At 41.1% G+C, this 13,401-nt stretch overlaps 1 protein-coding gene across 1 annotated transcript in view; it reads right to left on the bottom strand.

Annotated features, from left to right (window-relative positions):
- The window catches only part of LOC108571475 (neurobeachin), a 664,931-nt gene that overhangs the window by 554,616 nt on the left and 96,914 nt on the right, over positions 1–13,401 (bottom strand). The window lies entirely within an intron of this gene.

A 13,401-nucleotide genomic window follows, 5' to 3' on the forward strand; every position in this document is an offset into this window, starting at 1 on the left:
ATTTTCTAGTCGTTACTTTAACCCTTTCTCTACGGCAATTTAATGCGTAACGCGGTTGACTTAGGGTAAATTGTCAACCCTTTGCACTCCAATGACGCCGTTACGACGACACGCTAGTTATAGTTGGGGCCACGATATAGCGAGGTCGTAAATTAAACTCTGAAGAATCGGCACCGATTGATGTTGCGGCACTCAAGGCCGTGTGTTGCAGTCTGTTTGAGGGTTCCAACAATAAACGAATGGTAGCATATGATTTGGTACTTCAAGTAGAAAATGGTATTTCATTTACAAATGGAAAATATGTTAATATTAAGCTACACAATCTATTTGCACTTTCTATCTGTATATAATACGAGTAGATAAACTAAGATGCTAAAGACATCAATAAGACCTTTACCTTTAACCGTACTTCCAAAAGCGGCTTCCCCCACAGGGAGAAACCCTAATTTGTCCTAGCTGCATGCAGTTTTCAGTAAGTATATTCGAATCAGTTAACTTTCGCTGGATACAAGAATTTTTCGTACGATCCTGACAATGGTTTCAAGTACTCATCTGCTCGTATCTCTGTCAATTTTCGGGTCCCGGTAGCTAAAACATGTTTACTTTGACGTCTGACCGATTTTACGACCTCGCTATATCGTGGCCCTGACTGTACTTTGGAGAACTCGAGAATGTGAAATTCAGGTTTTTCTGTATTCTTGAAACAATGGAAATTAAAATGAGAAATAGAAATACATAAATTCATAAACAACAAACATTCTTTTTCCAAAATGAAACTTAGGGCTTTCGAAAGTTGCTGCAAAAGTATACTAGAGTTGCTGATTAATTCTGTCAACAGCTTCGAGTACAAAGGGTTAATCACGGCTGCGAAATCTCTTATTTTGGTCGTTTTAACATTTCGTTTATTCAATTAACGTGGAAGCGCGTAAAGGATGAAAGACAGCACAGGCGCGAATAGTGATGAAAGGGTTGACAATAATCAACGCTTTAATAAAATTCCAATCTCAATAATAATATTATAATAATTTAAAGTAATAACTTGCAATAATTTGAAGTGACCTGTGATTTATCTCTCCTCCGATTTACCTGAGAAATTTTTCAAATTAGCTCTGTCGTCATTTCTTGAGGTGGAAAAGACCCAACCTTGAACTCGATCGAATTAACAAGACGCTTAACCTCGCACACATAATCTCCGTTAACCCTCTATGGGCCCGTGTAACTTTCAAGTCACATACTAACATAACGATATTTTATTAAATAATTGAACTTTCTTCCACAAAATGGCATAAACGTCTTGTTGTACAATGTCTCCTTATTAACCAGTAACTTTCTTGATAACCGTTGTTACTTCAAAGTTACAATATGTATTCGTCATGATAAAATTGTCGAAATTGCTGAATTCACTGTTATTCTGCATTTATAGGTCGACGTTTGCTAATTTCACGTTGCATAAATTCTTTTACAGTGAAGAAAAATATTCGGCCTGTAGCGACCAGCTACAGCGGAAAACATTTGGCGAGCAGACTACCAGCACGGTTTATGACGTGCGCGCTTCAAAGGCTATTTTTGAGGAAACCGTTTTTAGCTTATTTAATTTCTAAAAATTCGACAATGCATGTCCGCGTAGAAACTTTCTCCGACGGCCTCAATAGCAAATTGCCGCATCATAAACCAAGGGTTTCCGAAAGGTCAGCCGTACGAGGCCCAGAGGCCCGAACCGGCAGGTCACGAGTACTTGACCTGGAGGAAACTCAGCTGCCCGCCAAGTGACGTCAGGGGAAAAACCTCCCCCGCCAAGTCGCACTGCGGTCCCCGAAAAAGCGCGCCAAGGGCACAAGGGACACGCAGCGACTTGGGGAAAGAAATTACCTGATTGGTTAACACCGATGCGACGGGTTAACCAATCAGGTACGATTAACAGATAGCTAAAAGTTAATAAGAAAAAGCGAGGCGTCAGGAGGCCAGTCAGGCACGGACCTCCAACGCCGACAGTGAGGATACTTAGCGCAGCCCTACTCACGTCTCGTTATTTATAATAATAACCATATTCCTTCAGGCCCATAGAGGGTTAAAGGGAAAGGAATCTCTCTAGATTCGAATCTAGAAATCGAACACGTCGAGCAGCTATTTCCAATCCACCTAATTTGCCAAGTAGATAAAAGTTGCACAAACTGGTCACCAAAACTGACACACTCCTTTAATTCCAACCGAAATTCATTTTCCCATTGAACAACACTTATTGTTCAAGCAAACGGTTTATGGGAGCTGCATGAAAAATCGACATCCTAGAGTGTCGGTAAGTTTTATGACACGTCCGAGAAATATGGTTTGGGGATGCCTGCGAACACCCCAGGTATGGGACACTGTCACCACGCTCCGTAAGCAGTCCTAATTGTGCGCCCGTCTCGTCTACGTCTGAACATCTTTTTAAATATAATTATCTACCTAGCTTACTCCACACGAGTTTATTTAATATAACCCCTCAACACTTACCAACGAAAACTTCCAACTTCGTTATCAATCTTTCGATAACGAACAATATTTCAAGCACACCTGTCCATAAAATCCTGCAATTAAACTTCACGAGTACGATGAAACGTAGGAATAGCCTGAATAAAGTGCTTGGTTCGATCGTTCGTCCAGCGAAGGTCAGGATCGATCGATTCTTCCCTGCAAAGTCGCGAGGAATCGTGGCGACATAGCTTATTGGTCGCGTTGAATATTTCACGAACACGGTATAGATGGATCCGTACGGTGAAGAAAAAGGAGAAAAAAGGTAGTTACGTGTGACAGGTTATGTAAATCGTTGCACAGCTAGAAACGTTGAAGAATGTGAACGACGGTGGAGAAACTGGTATCACACACGCTCCTAATTGATCGATTCTGTAACGCGGTGATAATGATTTCCATTCGATCGCCTGAGAACGGAATTCAACGATTTGGCTCGAAGGTGTTTACCGTAATGGGAGCCTTGTCGATAGGGGGAAGAGCTCGTAGAATGTTCTGACGTTCATGTTGATACACTTTAATTTTAATTTCGCATTTATCTAGTATTGATTTACTCTTTAATTTGATACTAATTTATCTCGTATTGGAAATGGGTTATGGAATGAAATAGTCTTTTAACTTTGTAATGTTAGAAAAGTCCAAAAAGCGAAGGCTTGAGTGGGCCATGTGCAGTCCTCTGCTGCGATTCCCCCTTCTAGGGATAGTTCTGCCTCAAGGCTAAGAAAGGCCATATTGTCAAGGGGGTCCTCTTGACTAGGTTTTTCAGGAAAGAGAGAATTGTATCAGCACTCGTACAGTATAGTTCGAAATACAACCATTCACTCTGTTTAACCGCCCACGTTTATATCTTATTCCACCGCTCACCACCGTTATCCTGACTGATTTTCTCTTACAGTAATATACGATTTTATTTACGGTCTCAGAGGAAACGTCTTTACTCTATTGAATCTTCTGAAGGACTGTTTCTGGACACCCGAAAGAAAGTTGGGATCCCCTTATACCTAGAAACTATTTACATTGTGGTATGGCATTGTGCAGTGAGTGACTCGAAGACGGACACGAGATGCATCTGGTGGAAGTCTTAGTGCCTTTGTTTAAAATAACCCGGAGACATTTTTGTCCTCACTAGCAGATCACAAATAATCATCACACAAGCAACAACGAAAAACAACGGTGTCTATCTTCTGTCAACGAGGTTCAGAATCGTTAACTCCGAATATTAGTATCATTAACACGTTGACTGCCAAGCCTATTTTGAAGAAATCTGTTCTAGACGCCAACATTTTCTTTTCAATTTATTGTATAGAATTAAACAAACACATATTCATTTTTATATTATGACTTTAATTGTAATTATATTTTTGAAAAAAAAAATGCTTTCGAATTATCTCGTGGTCGGGCGTCTCCGAATAGGATGTAACTTCTACCAGCCAACTGCCAACTACATACGAGTTATCTCGTAGCCTGGCAGTCAACGTGTTAATATTAATTTATTTCGAATATTAATATTCTTAATATTAGTATCAATATCAAATTACAGAGTAAACCAATATTCTGGAAAAAAGAGTCGTATTATTATTAAGAGTGATATGTTAGATATAATACAAGGAGTGCTATGTAGACGCGTATTCTCTGCAGGTTTTGGGGCAGTGATGGCGAACCTATGACACGCATGGACTTAAGGCACCTCACAGCCGAAACCGCAACAACCTCACAAGCAACAACGAAAAACAACGGTGTCTATCTTCTGTCAACGAGGTTCAGAATCGTTAACTCGGAGCTCTGTGATCGTACAAGGTCGTAACGCTCGCAACAATTATGGATATTTCTAGATGTGACACGGCACCCGAGGTAAGTTAGGTTTTTTCCCAATTTTGGCACACCGAGCTCAAAAGGTTCACTGTTCTGGGGTAAGAGCCTTGCCGTCACTCCTGGTCCTCTTACCAGAAAAAGGCCGCATTTTCCCCACTCTGTGGCCAGATCCTTCGAGAACACCCTTAACGCTTTACGCGTGCTACGCAGCACCATGACTTCGCGTCATCGGCCACACGCGCGTACTTTTGAGATCGGCGGTCGAACTTTGTATCGCCGATTCGTAAACAAAGGATCCGCGACCCTTAGAAGTCGCCGCGACCCTTAGAAGTCACCGCGACCCTTAGAAGTCGCCGCATCTCCTCTATAGAGAACTCGACGCTAACAAATATTATTATTAATGTTAATACTGTTCTCTTCTTTTTTCTTCGAGGAGGAGATAAGTGGAAAATGTTGGAAGATACTGGAATTGTTTTTCGTATCGAAGAAAGATTTTATTCGCGTTTCATTATCAACGACGATGCGTGGTGGTTGGTGGTAATAGAAAGTTTCGAGTCTTAAACGAGTTGGCGAATTAATGATACGAAACGCCACTGACAATGAGACGTAAAACTTCACCGCGCCCGTCTAAAATGCAAATCGGGAGATTTACCGGGTGAGGAGACTTTTAACTCTTGGCTGTTAAGCTGGTGAACGCAATCCTGGGCGAATTTCGACTTTGAAATGGAAAATACTTTGGAAGCTGACCGGAACAATGGCAATTTAACCAACCAGGTATTCATTTGAGGTCTTTTGGTTGATGACGGATTTAGAAGGGAGCTGTTTCTTTTCGTTTTAAACGGCGGGTCACTTGGGAATTTTCGCGAAGATGGGTCTAACATAAAAACAGGATTTCTACTGTATTTTAGTATTAATTAATTCTTCAGTATTATTTTACCTTAATGCTATTTAATTTTTTTAAATTAGAAGAATTTTTATTTTATTCTAATGCTATTCAATTTTTTAAATTAGAAAAATTTTTATTTTATTTCGAAGCTATTTAATTTTCTTAAGTCGGAAGATTTTTGCATTTTTAGAATTATTTAATAATTTTCCAAGAATTTTTTCCAAAATCAGCAACGATTCAGAGCCTCAAAGACTCTCAAGAATCACTTCGAACATCCCTCAACGTCACTTATTGAAAACAGTACACTTTCACTCTTACCATTTTAACCCTTTCAGCACCATTCATCCCACGCTCCCCCAAATTACCTCAGGAAAACATCAATTTCACATGAACACGTTCATATCACTGCAAATAACCAAGGACAAGAACGAAAAAAAAAAATTGGTCCCAAATAGATCGAATAGTAACCAATCGCGACATTTCCTTGGCAATTCCCCCATTATCAGCTATATACGCAACATTCCGCAGATTTATTAGACTGCGCAGGGGTTGATACGCGTATACCGACAGGATAATTGCCCGGCCAATAATGAGCGTCTGCATGGCATAACGTAAATGGCATTTCTCATTCACCTATGAAATGAAGGAATTACGGAGGACGACAGACGAACGTGGGCTCCGTTTGCGCGTGTAGGTCTTCTCAAATGTAATATTCCCTCTGCACGCTTGCTACCTCGAGACGAAAACGACGGGAATTAATATTCGCGTGTATAAATACGAATAGATTTTATAGAACGGATTAACCTGGGTGTAACTTGCGAGAAGAGTAGAAACGAGGTAGAAAATCCTGCTATTCTATCTCTCTCACTGATAGCGAACGATCCCTCGATTGATAATCGCGGGCGACTACTCGAAACTTTCGTCGAGTCTTAAATAAAATGCGGAAAATGTTCAATTATTCCCGAGCGCCGGGATTTTCTGCTAAATCGTGCGAGAGTGACGTAAATGAAGCTGTAGAGAACGATGGAGAGGAATCGGGAGATCTTATCGGTGGAAAAACGAGGTGAAGGAGAGAATTTTTTGGACTTGGTAATCGTTGTGGTAATGAAAAAAAAAATCAGGAAGAAGATGACTTTGTATGAAAGATAAATTGAAATTGGAGAATATTAATATTTCTGGGACACCCTGTGTATAAAGATTTTCTACATTTTCTCACGATTTCATTGTGCTTCCATCGATTGCATTAAACGCAATTATTTCACGTCTCTAAAATTTCTCAAAGACGTGTGAGATGATCGATAATTCTATTATTGTTTTACGAAGCTTTTCTGAATGTCGAAAAAATATTGCACCGAATATTTGGTGATCCTATAGAACAGTGAAAAATGAAAGGATAAAAGCACTTTGTCGATATTCGACAAAACCCCATCGGATAGCAATAAATATTTGAGTTAGAGGCTCTTCCCTACTTCGCAGCCACATCAACCATTCCAACGTCCCTTTCTAGCCACACATCCAACCCCAAACCGGTCAAACTCTACCTCACCAATTACATAACTGCCTTAACCCATACCACAGTCACCAGAGCAAAGAAACAATCCCGAACAACCGGCCAAACTTCCGGTTTGTGTCTGTCAAAACGACCTCAACGAATCACACGCTCGCCTCTTAACCGGTCAGAATAAATGGTACCCGGCCAGGTCCCTTTTGACCACGTTTGTGACTCAAGTTTCTCCATTCGTGGTATCTTCCGGCTGGAACTTACGTAGACAGAGAAACGTGGACCTGTTAGGCCCGGTCCACACTGACCAGAATTGTTCGCGAACAGAGACAACGTTGTATTCATACTGGAGTTCGCGAACGGTTCGCGAGCGCAGTATAAGCAGTTATGCCGGTTTCACGCTGGTGTTCGCGAGCAGTTAGCGAACAGATAGCGAACACTTATGCCGGATTCACACTAGAGTTCGCGAACAGAGTGTAAGTAGTTAAGCCGGTTTCACACTAGTGTTCGCGAGCAGTTCGCGAACAGGACACAAGCAGTTTTGCCGGATTCACACTGGAGTTCGCGAACAAATCACAAGCAGTTATGCCGGTTTCACTCCAGTGTTCGCGGGTAGTTCGCATACAAAACAAAAGTAGTTATGCCGGATTCACGCTGCAGTTCACGAGCAGTTCGCGAACAGAGCGTAAACAGTCATGCCGGTTTCACACAGGAGTTCGCGAACAGTTCTTACCAGCGTGAAACCGGCATTACAGAGTTAAGCTCGCGAATAGGTCTTTTGATGTATTACCTCCTAAGCGAACAATGTTCGCTGTTTACTCTCGAGTTCACTATTCGCAAAAGTGTCCACGTTGTCAACTAACATGGTTCACAATCCGTTCGCAAATACCAGTGCGAACCGGGCATTAGAAGTGACACGGTTCGCGAACACCAGTGTGAACCGGGCATTAGAAGTGACACGGTCCGCGATCAGATCGCAAACACCAGCGTGAACCGGGCATTATAACTGACACGTGTCTCATCTCCGTTTCGATGCTGGTGTAATCAGAGACGATGGAAAACGTCGCTGTCCACGAAGACGCTTATGGCAGCAACAGAGTGACATCGACGACGACGAGGACGACGACGACGACGATGATGTAGCGATGGAAGAATGCTAGAAGGGTGTTGTACTCGACGAAGGGAACACGAGGATGGGCCACGGTACGTCGCCAAAGGGGCGCGTATCGACCGACTCGTGCTGTCTACCCCTCTGCCACCCTGTCTGTCCCACACCGTTCATACGTACCAACGCTACGGACACACAGTGGCGATGCTATTACAGGCTACCCACCCCTCTATTCTCTTCGCCTCACTATGCACTCTATATCTCTCTGTCTCTCCTCATTCCGTTCCGTTCTGTCTTTCTCCTCCACTCTCCTTTTCGCTCTCACTTTCTCGCTCTCTACCCGTCGTTGTCGTCTTTCTCCCCTTGTTTCCATCGTTTCACTTCCTCCTTTTCTTTCCCTTCTACTCTTCTTTCTATGACATGTTTAGGTCTCGTTTCCAATTCAACTTTCTCCCGGATTATATCTCGCTGTATTCGTTTCGATCGGGGAACGAAGATGCGGATTGATATTTGTTCAGACGAATCACAGACCTCGCGGACTGTATATCAATTCCAAATTGACATTGAACGACTCTCGACGGCCTTCTTATCTCTCTCCAATTGTTTGCACTTTCACGCCTAACCGATTTTACGACCACGTCGTATCGCTTCCACCGACTATACACGAGCGCAAACGGAGCCACCACCGACCCCCTTCTGTCCCTAAAGTCCACTGTTGATCCAGATCCGGTCTGGCCGGTCAGGAAACAGAGACAGCGGCTTCCGGCCACGAAGTCGTCCGCGGAAATTCGCCGCAACGCACGCACCACCGCGTTTTCCGCCTCCGTCCCCTCTACACGTCACCGTCTGTTTGCCAGCGCTAATAACCGGCGAACGAGTTCTATCAGCCACGGCAGAAGGGAACTGTGAAACTTTCCGCGCGCAGGATTCCCCGTGGGAGTGAGAGGCGAGTCGAGCCAACGGTAATTCATAGCGAAATAAGTCCTGAGTAAATACCACTTTCTGATCTCTCTTCGGAAGGAACAGTTTCTTCTTTCTTTTCTTTTTTCTTTTTTTTTTTTTGAGCCAGTCTCGTTTATTCGTCAGGAGGTTCGGTTTTGAACCTAGCGGGGCACGGTGGATCTTCGTGCAAACTGAACGTGAATTTATGACCGAGAACGAGAGGAAGAATGGGTTGGGTGGAGAAAATGGGCTCGAATTTTATTCTAATTAGGTTCTTGGGAGTATTTTGATAGGTAATTCAATGTCCTTTTAACGTTAATACGATCTTTGCATCGCCTTCTTTTTTTTTTTAATAATTTACGCTGTTATCAAGGTTGTTTCTTTAATATTATATTAAAAGTTTATTGCCTAAAAATTAATTCACTTAAGTGTATAGTCGAATAATAACTTTTGTTATCAAGATTATGTTCCCTGGATATTGTATTAAAAGTTTATTGCGTAAAATTTGGGTCTTTTTGACCCATAGACCTTGAGTGTACAGTCGAACAAAAGAACGCAGTAAGTTTATTAAGTTAGAAATGCAATTTAAGTATTAATTACAGATATGTGTCTTACAAGCCTAATAATATCTGCCTTCAACCCTAAATTTGTTTTTAAAGTATAATCTCTCAGGGAACATGAAAAATTTATTTAGCGAATTCCAGAAAAAAGTGAATAAAAAAACGAAAAGTGGATCATTCGTTGCTACAATATTAATAAATCTCGCTTTTAATACTGAACAGCTGCACATAGGTGTTTCTATTGTAAAGAGCAAGTGGGATTATGAAATTTGAAGAAAATATTCTTTAGAATAGCTATAAAAGTTTTTCGGAATTTTGTCACAGACATATATTGACAGAAATTGAATGGAATATTCCCCGAGTAAAATGGCTTATTTTAAAGAGGTCTTTGAGGATTCCTTCCGGAGAAGTCACAACATATAGCATTTCAGAATTTCCCCGAGTACAGAGACTCGCATTTGAAGTACATTCAAAGAAGAGGAAAGGAAAAAGTTCGATACTGCCGCAATACCGTGACAAAACTTTCCCGAAGCTGTTTACGATTTCCTGTAAACTCGCGAGACTGTTGTCCTGCGAGTCATAAACTCTGTGGAAAGGTGCTGCATCGAGAATTTATCAGCTGATTCTGCACGTCGTTGCACGAATACGTAAAAGTCTCCTTTGTGTTTCATTTTACAAAGCAACCGAATCTAGCTGTTACACCCTCAAATACTTTCCTTCTTAGTTCTCAGTTTATCTGTATTTACGAGTCACTCACTTTCACCATGGACATTTCACCTTCCAACTCTCCTGCATAGTCACAACCCAAAGTCAATCTTCCCAGAAAAAGTACTCCGACTCGGAGTAGGGTGGGCGTAAAATAGCTAAACGTTTCCACGTTTCTACAATAATATATTTTACTCAAAGTCTGTATCCACGTTATTCGGGCGTCGTTCGCAAAAGTATACGTTGAGGGTCTCGGGAAGAGTGACGAGGCGTCGTCCTGCCGATCCCTGTCCTCCCCTACGCGAACAGGCCCAGGGAAAGGCCCAAAGGGGCGGAGTTACCCCCACCGAGCGCGCTGGGCGTGGCTTCGAGATGCTCGCTTCACGCTCAGATAACGCGGATACAGACTTTGAGTAAAATATATTATTGTGGAAACGTTTAGCTATTTTACGCCCACCCTACTCCGAATCAGAGTATTTTCTGACACTTACCATTAATTAAAAAAAAAAATACTGACCAAATGAAGAGAAGCGAGAAATAATACATCATCGTTGATCTTCATTGGGAATAAAAATAAAACGTCCCTGAACTTTGTCGTGTTCTCCGTGGTAAATGAAAAAAAAAAAAAAATAAAAGCAACCATTAAAATATGTATGTAAGTACCTAGATGAAGGCTGATAACAGACTGCCACTTACTGATACAAGCGGAACCATTCGATGCCTCTTAGAGCATGCCGGGTCTCTAAAGGGGAATCGTATTTCTCCTCGCCTTTGAACAGCCAAGTATTAAAAGCGGTGCATCGAGAGGGCTCGTGGCGAAATGCACGCACTACCGACAGCAAAGTCGATCCCAGGGCTGCCAAGGGAGAGGAAGGAAGAGGAAGGGAGTGAAAACAGGTAAGGAAAACACTGGAGCTCGTGCACCGGAAGAGTATCCTATCCGGAAGAAGCGCGCGTTCGCGGTGGAACATTTTTAGAAAACGATCGAGCCGGTGAAAAATCCTGGCGAGATTAATTTTCAGCGGCCTCGACGTAACCGTGAAGTTATCTTTTACCTGTGATAAATGTTTATTTTACGCGGTGTATGAAAAGATTCTCTCTTTCAGATCGAACTTTCTAAAGTGGAATTCTTTTTAGGGTTGGCGGTGGTTCTGGTAGGTTTTTATCGTTGGAATTACTGTTCTTTTGTTAAATTTCACAATTTTTCAGGTGAAGCACGAACGGTTTGAAGTTAGAGACTTATTTTTGATTGGAGATGATTTATTTTTGTTGGGTGGATCGTTGAGTATCGTGAACTTGGAAATTACTGTTCTTTTGTTAAACTTCACGATTTATCGTGTGAAGTACGATCAGTTTAGAATCCTTCTCGTTTGAAAATTATTTAATAATTATGTGGTATTACGTGACGAAAGGGGAATGTGGAAAGTTTCATTGTTTCAAGGAATCGAGACATTCGTACCTCTTTTTTCTAATGGTTCTTCTGGAAGAATAAATACTGAAGACGATTGTGCCCCAAGAAAACATGTTCACTTTCTTAGATCTATCCACGAGGCGTAAAAGTGGACAATGCCACGTAAGACTCCATTCTCACGTTGTCAAGACTATTGTAGTCTCTAGAACAACTCTAAAGAAGGCTTTGTACTCGTATAGAGCAGTGCTGTTCACAAGTGATACCTTTGCACGACTTCTTTCCTACGAGCCTACAAAACACATTCCTCCAGACCACACTCTGTCCCTGTCAAATCGAAACAAGACGTGAAAACGCCGTCCTGAAGTTATTTAGACGTTGACCAGTAATTCATTTCACGAATTATCTCTCTAGTTAGATGTATAATTCTTCTGTATCCTATTTTAAAGACTTCTCTCCCTTAGCCCCTTGAACTGCAATTTATTTTCAGGCAGCACTGCTCAGGCAGACAATTTCATTTTCTTAGTTTTAAGAGGAGGGATTGATATAGAAACTTACGGTTTTGTTGCTCGAATAATTTAGTTATGCACCAGTGGAAAATCACACTTTCGATTATATCGTTTTGTATAAGAGGGTAATTTAAGTCTAAAGTTCGTTGTTTTTCGTACTCTTTCAATTTGTACAATTAATTTTCTTGCATTCTCAATCTAAAGTACGAAACAACTAAAAATTTAGGCGGCGCTATAGTTATGCACCGCAGTGTACTTCTCATATAAAAAGCTTCAACTCTCGATAATTTTTGGGGAGTGCAGCTCGTCGTTGTCAGTTTGCTCAAGAAAGATCATGACGAGCTGGACTCGTCATTTCAGTTCAAGAGGTTAAAGACTGTTACTTTCTGCTCATCGTTATCAACGTTGACAATAGTAGGTAAAAGATTGATAAAGTTAGATTGAAAAAGACTGAGGCACCATGTATATGTACTTCACACGAATTATTACCGATATATAATATTTTTTAACCGAAATCGTAATTTTTAATTTGCGCCTTCGAGTCGCGTCTATAGAACACAATGACAAACTTTGGTAGTGAAAAAACTGAAGCACCCTGTATATGCACTTCACACGAATTACTGTGAAACCTGTTTTTCAAAATTTCGTGATCTTTAATTTGCATTCTCGAATCCTGACCATAGAACGCAGTGAGAAACTTAGATCGTAAAAAACTGAAACACCCTGTATATGCAATTCACACGAATTACTGTGAAACCTGTTTTTCAAAATTTCGTCATTTTTAATTTGCATTCCCGAATCGTGACCATAGAACGCAGTGACAAACTTAGATCGTAAAAAACTGAAGCACCCTGTATATGCATTTCACACGAATTACTGTGAAACCTGTTTTTCAAAATTTCGTCATTTTTAATTTGCATTCCCGAATCGTGACCATAGAACGCAGTGAAAAACTTAGATAGTAAAAAACTGAAGCACCCTGTATATGCACTTCACACGAATTACTGTGAAACCTGTTTTTCAAAATTTCGTCATTTTTAATTTGCATTCCCGAATCGTGACCATAGAACGCAGTGACAAACTTAGATCGTAAAAAACTGAGACACCCTGTATATATATTGTACTTCGCATGAATTACTGTGAAACCTTTTTCTCAAAATTTCCTGATCTTTAATTTGTGTCCCCGAGTCGCATCCGTAGAAAATAGTGACAAACTTCGGTCAGGAAAACTAAGACACCCTATATATGTACTTGATATGAACTATTACGAATCTTTTCTTGAAAATTTCGTGATTTCTAATTTGCCTCTCTGAGTTGCAACCATGGAACACAGTGACAAAGTTTGACCAGAAAAAACTGAGACACCCTGTACAATGTTTTGCAACATAAAAACTACCTTTTATACAAACATTATTTATCGACATACAACCCATATAGCTAACAAAAATCCGATCATCAAATG

This window comes from Habropoda laboriosa, unplaced genomic scaffold, assembly GCF_001263275.1.
Source record: "Habropoda laboriosa isolate 0110345459 unplaced genomic scaffold, ASM126327v1 scaffold40, whole genome shotgun sequence".
Classification (NCBI taxonomy): domain Eukaryota; kingdom Metazoa; phylum Arthropoda; class Insecta; order Hymenoptera; family Apidae; genus Habropoda; species Habropoda laboriosa.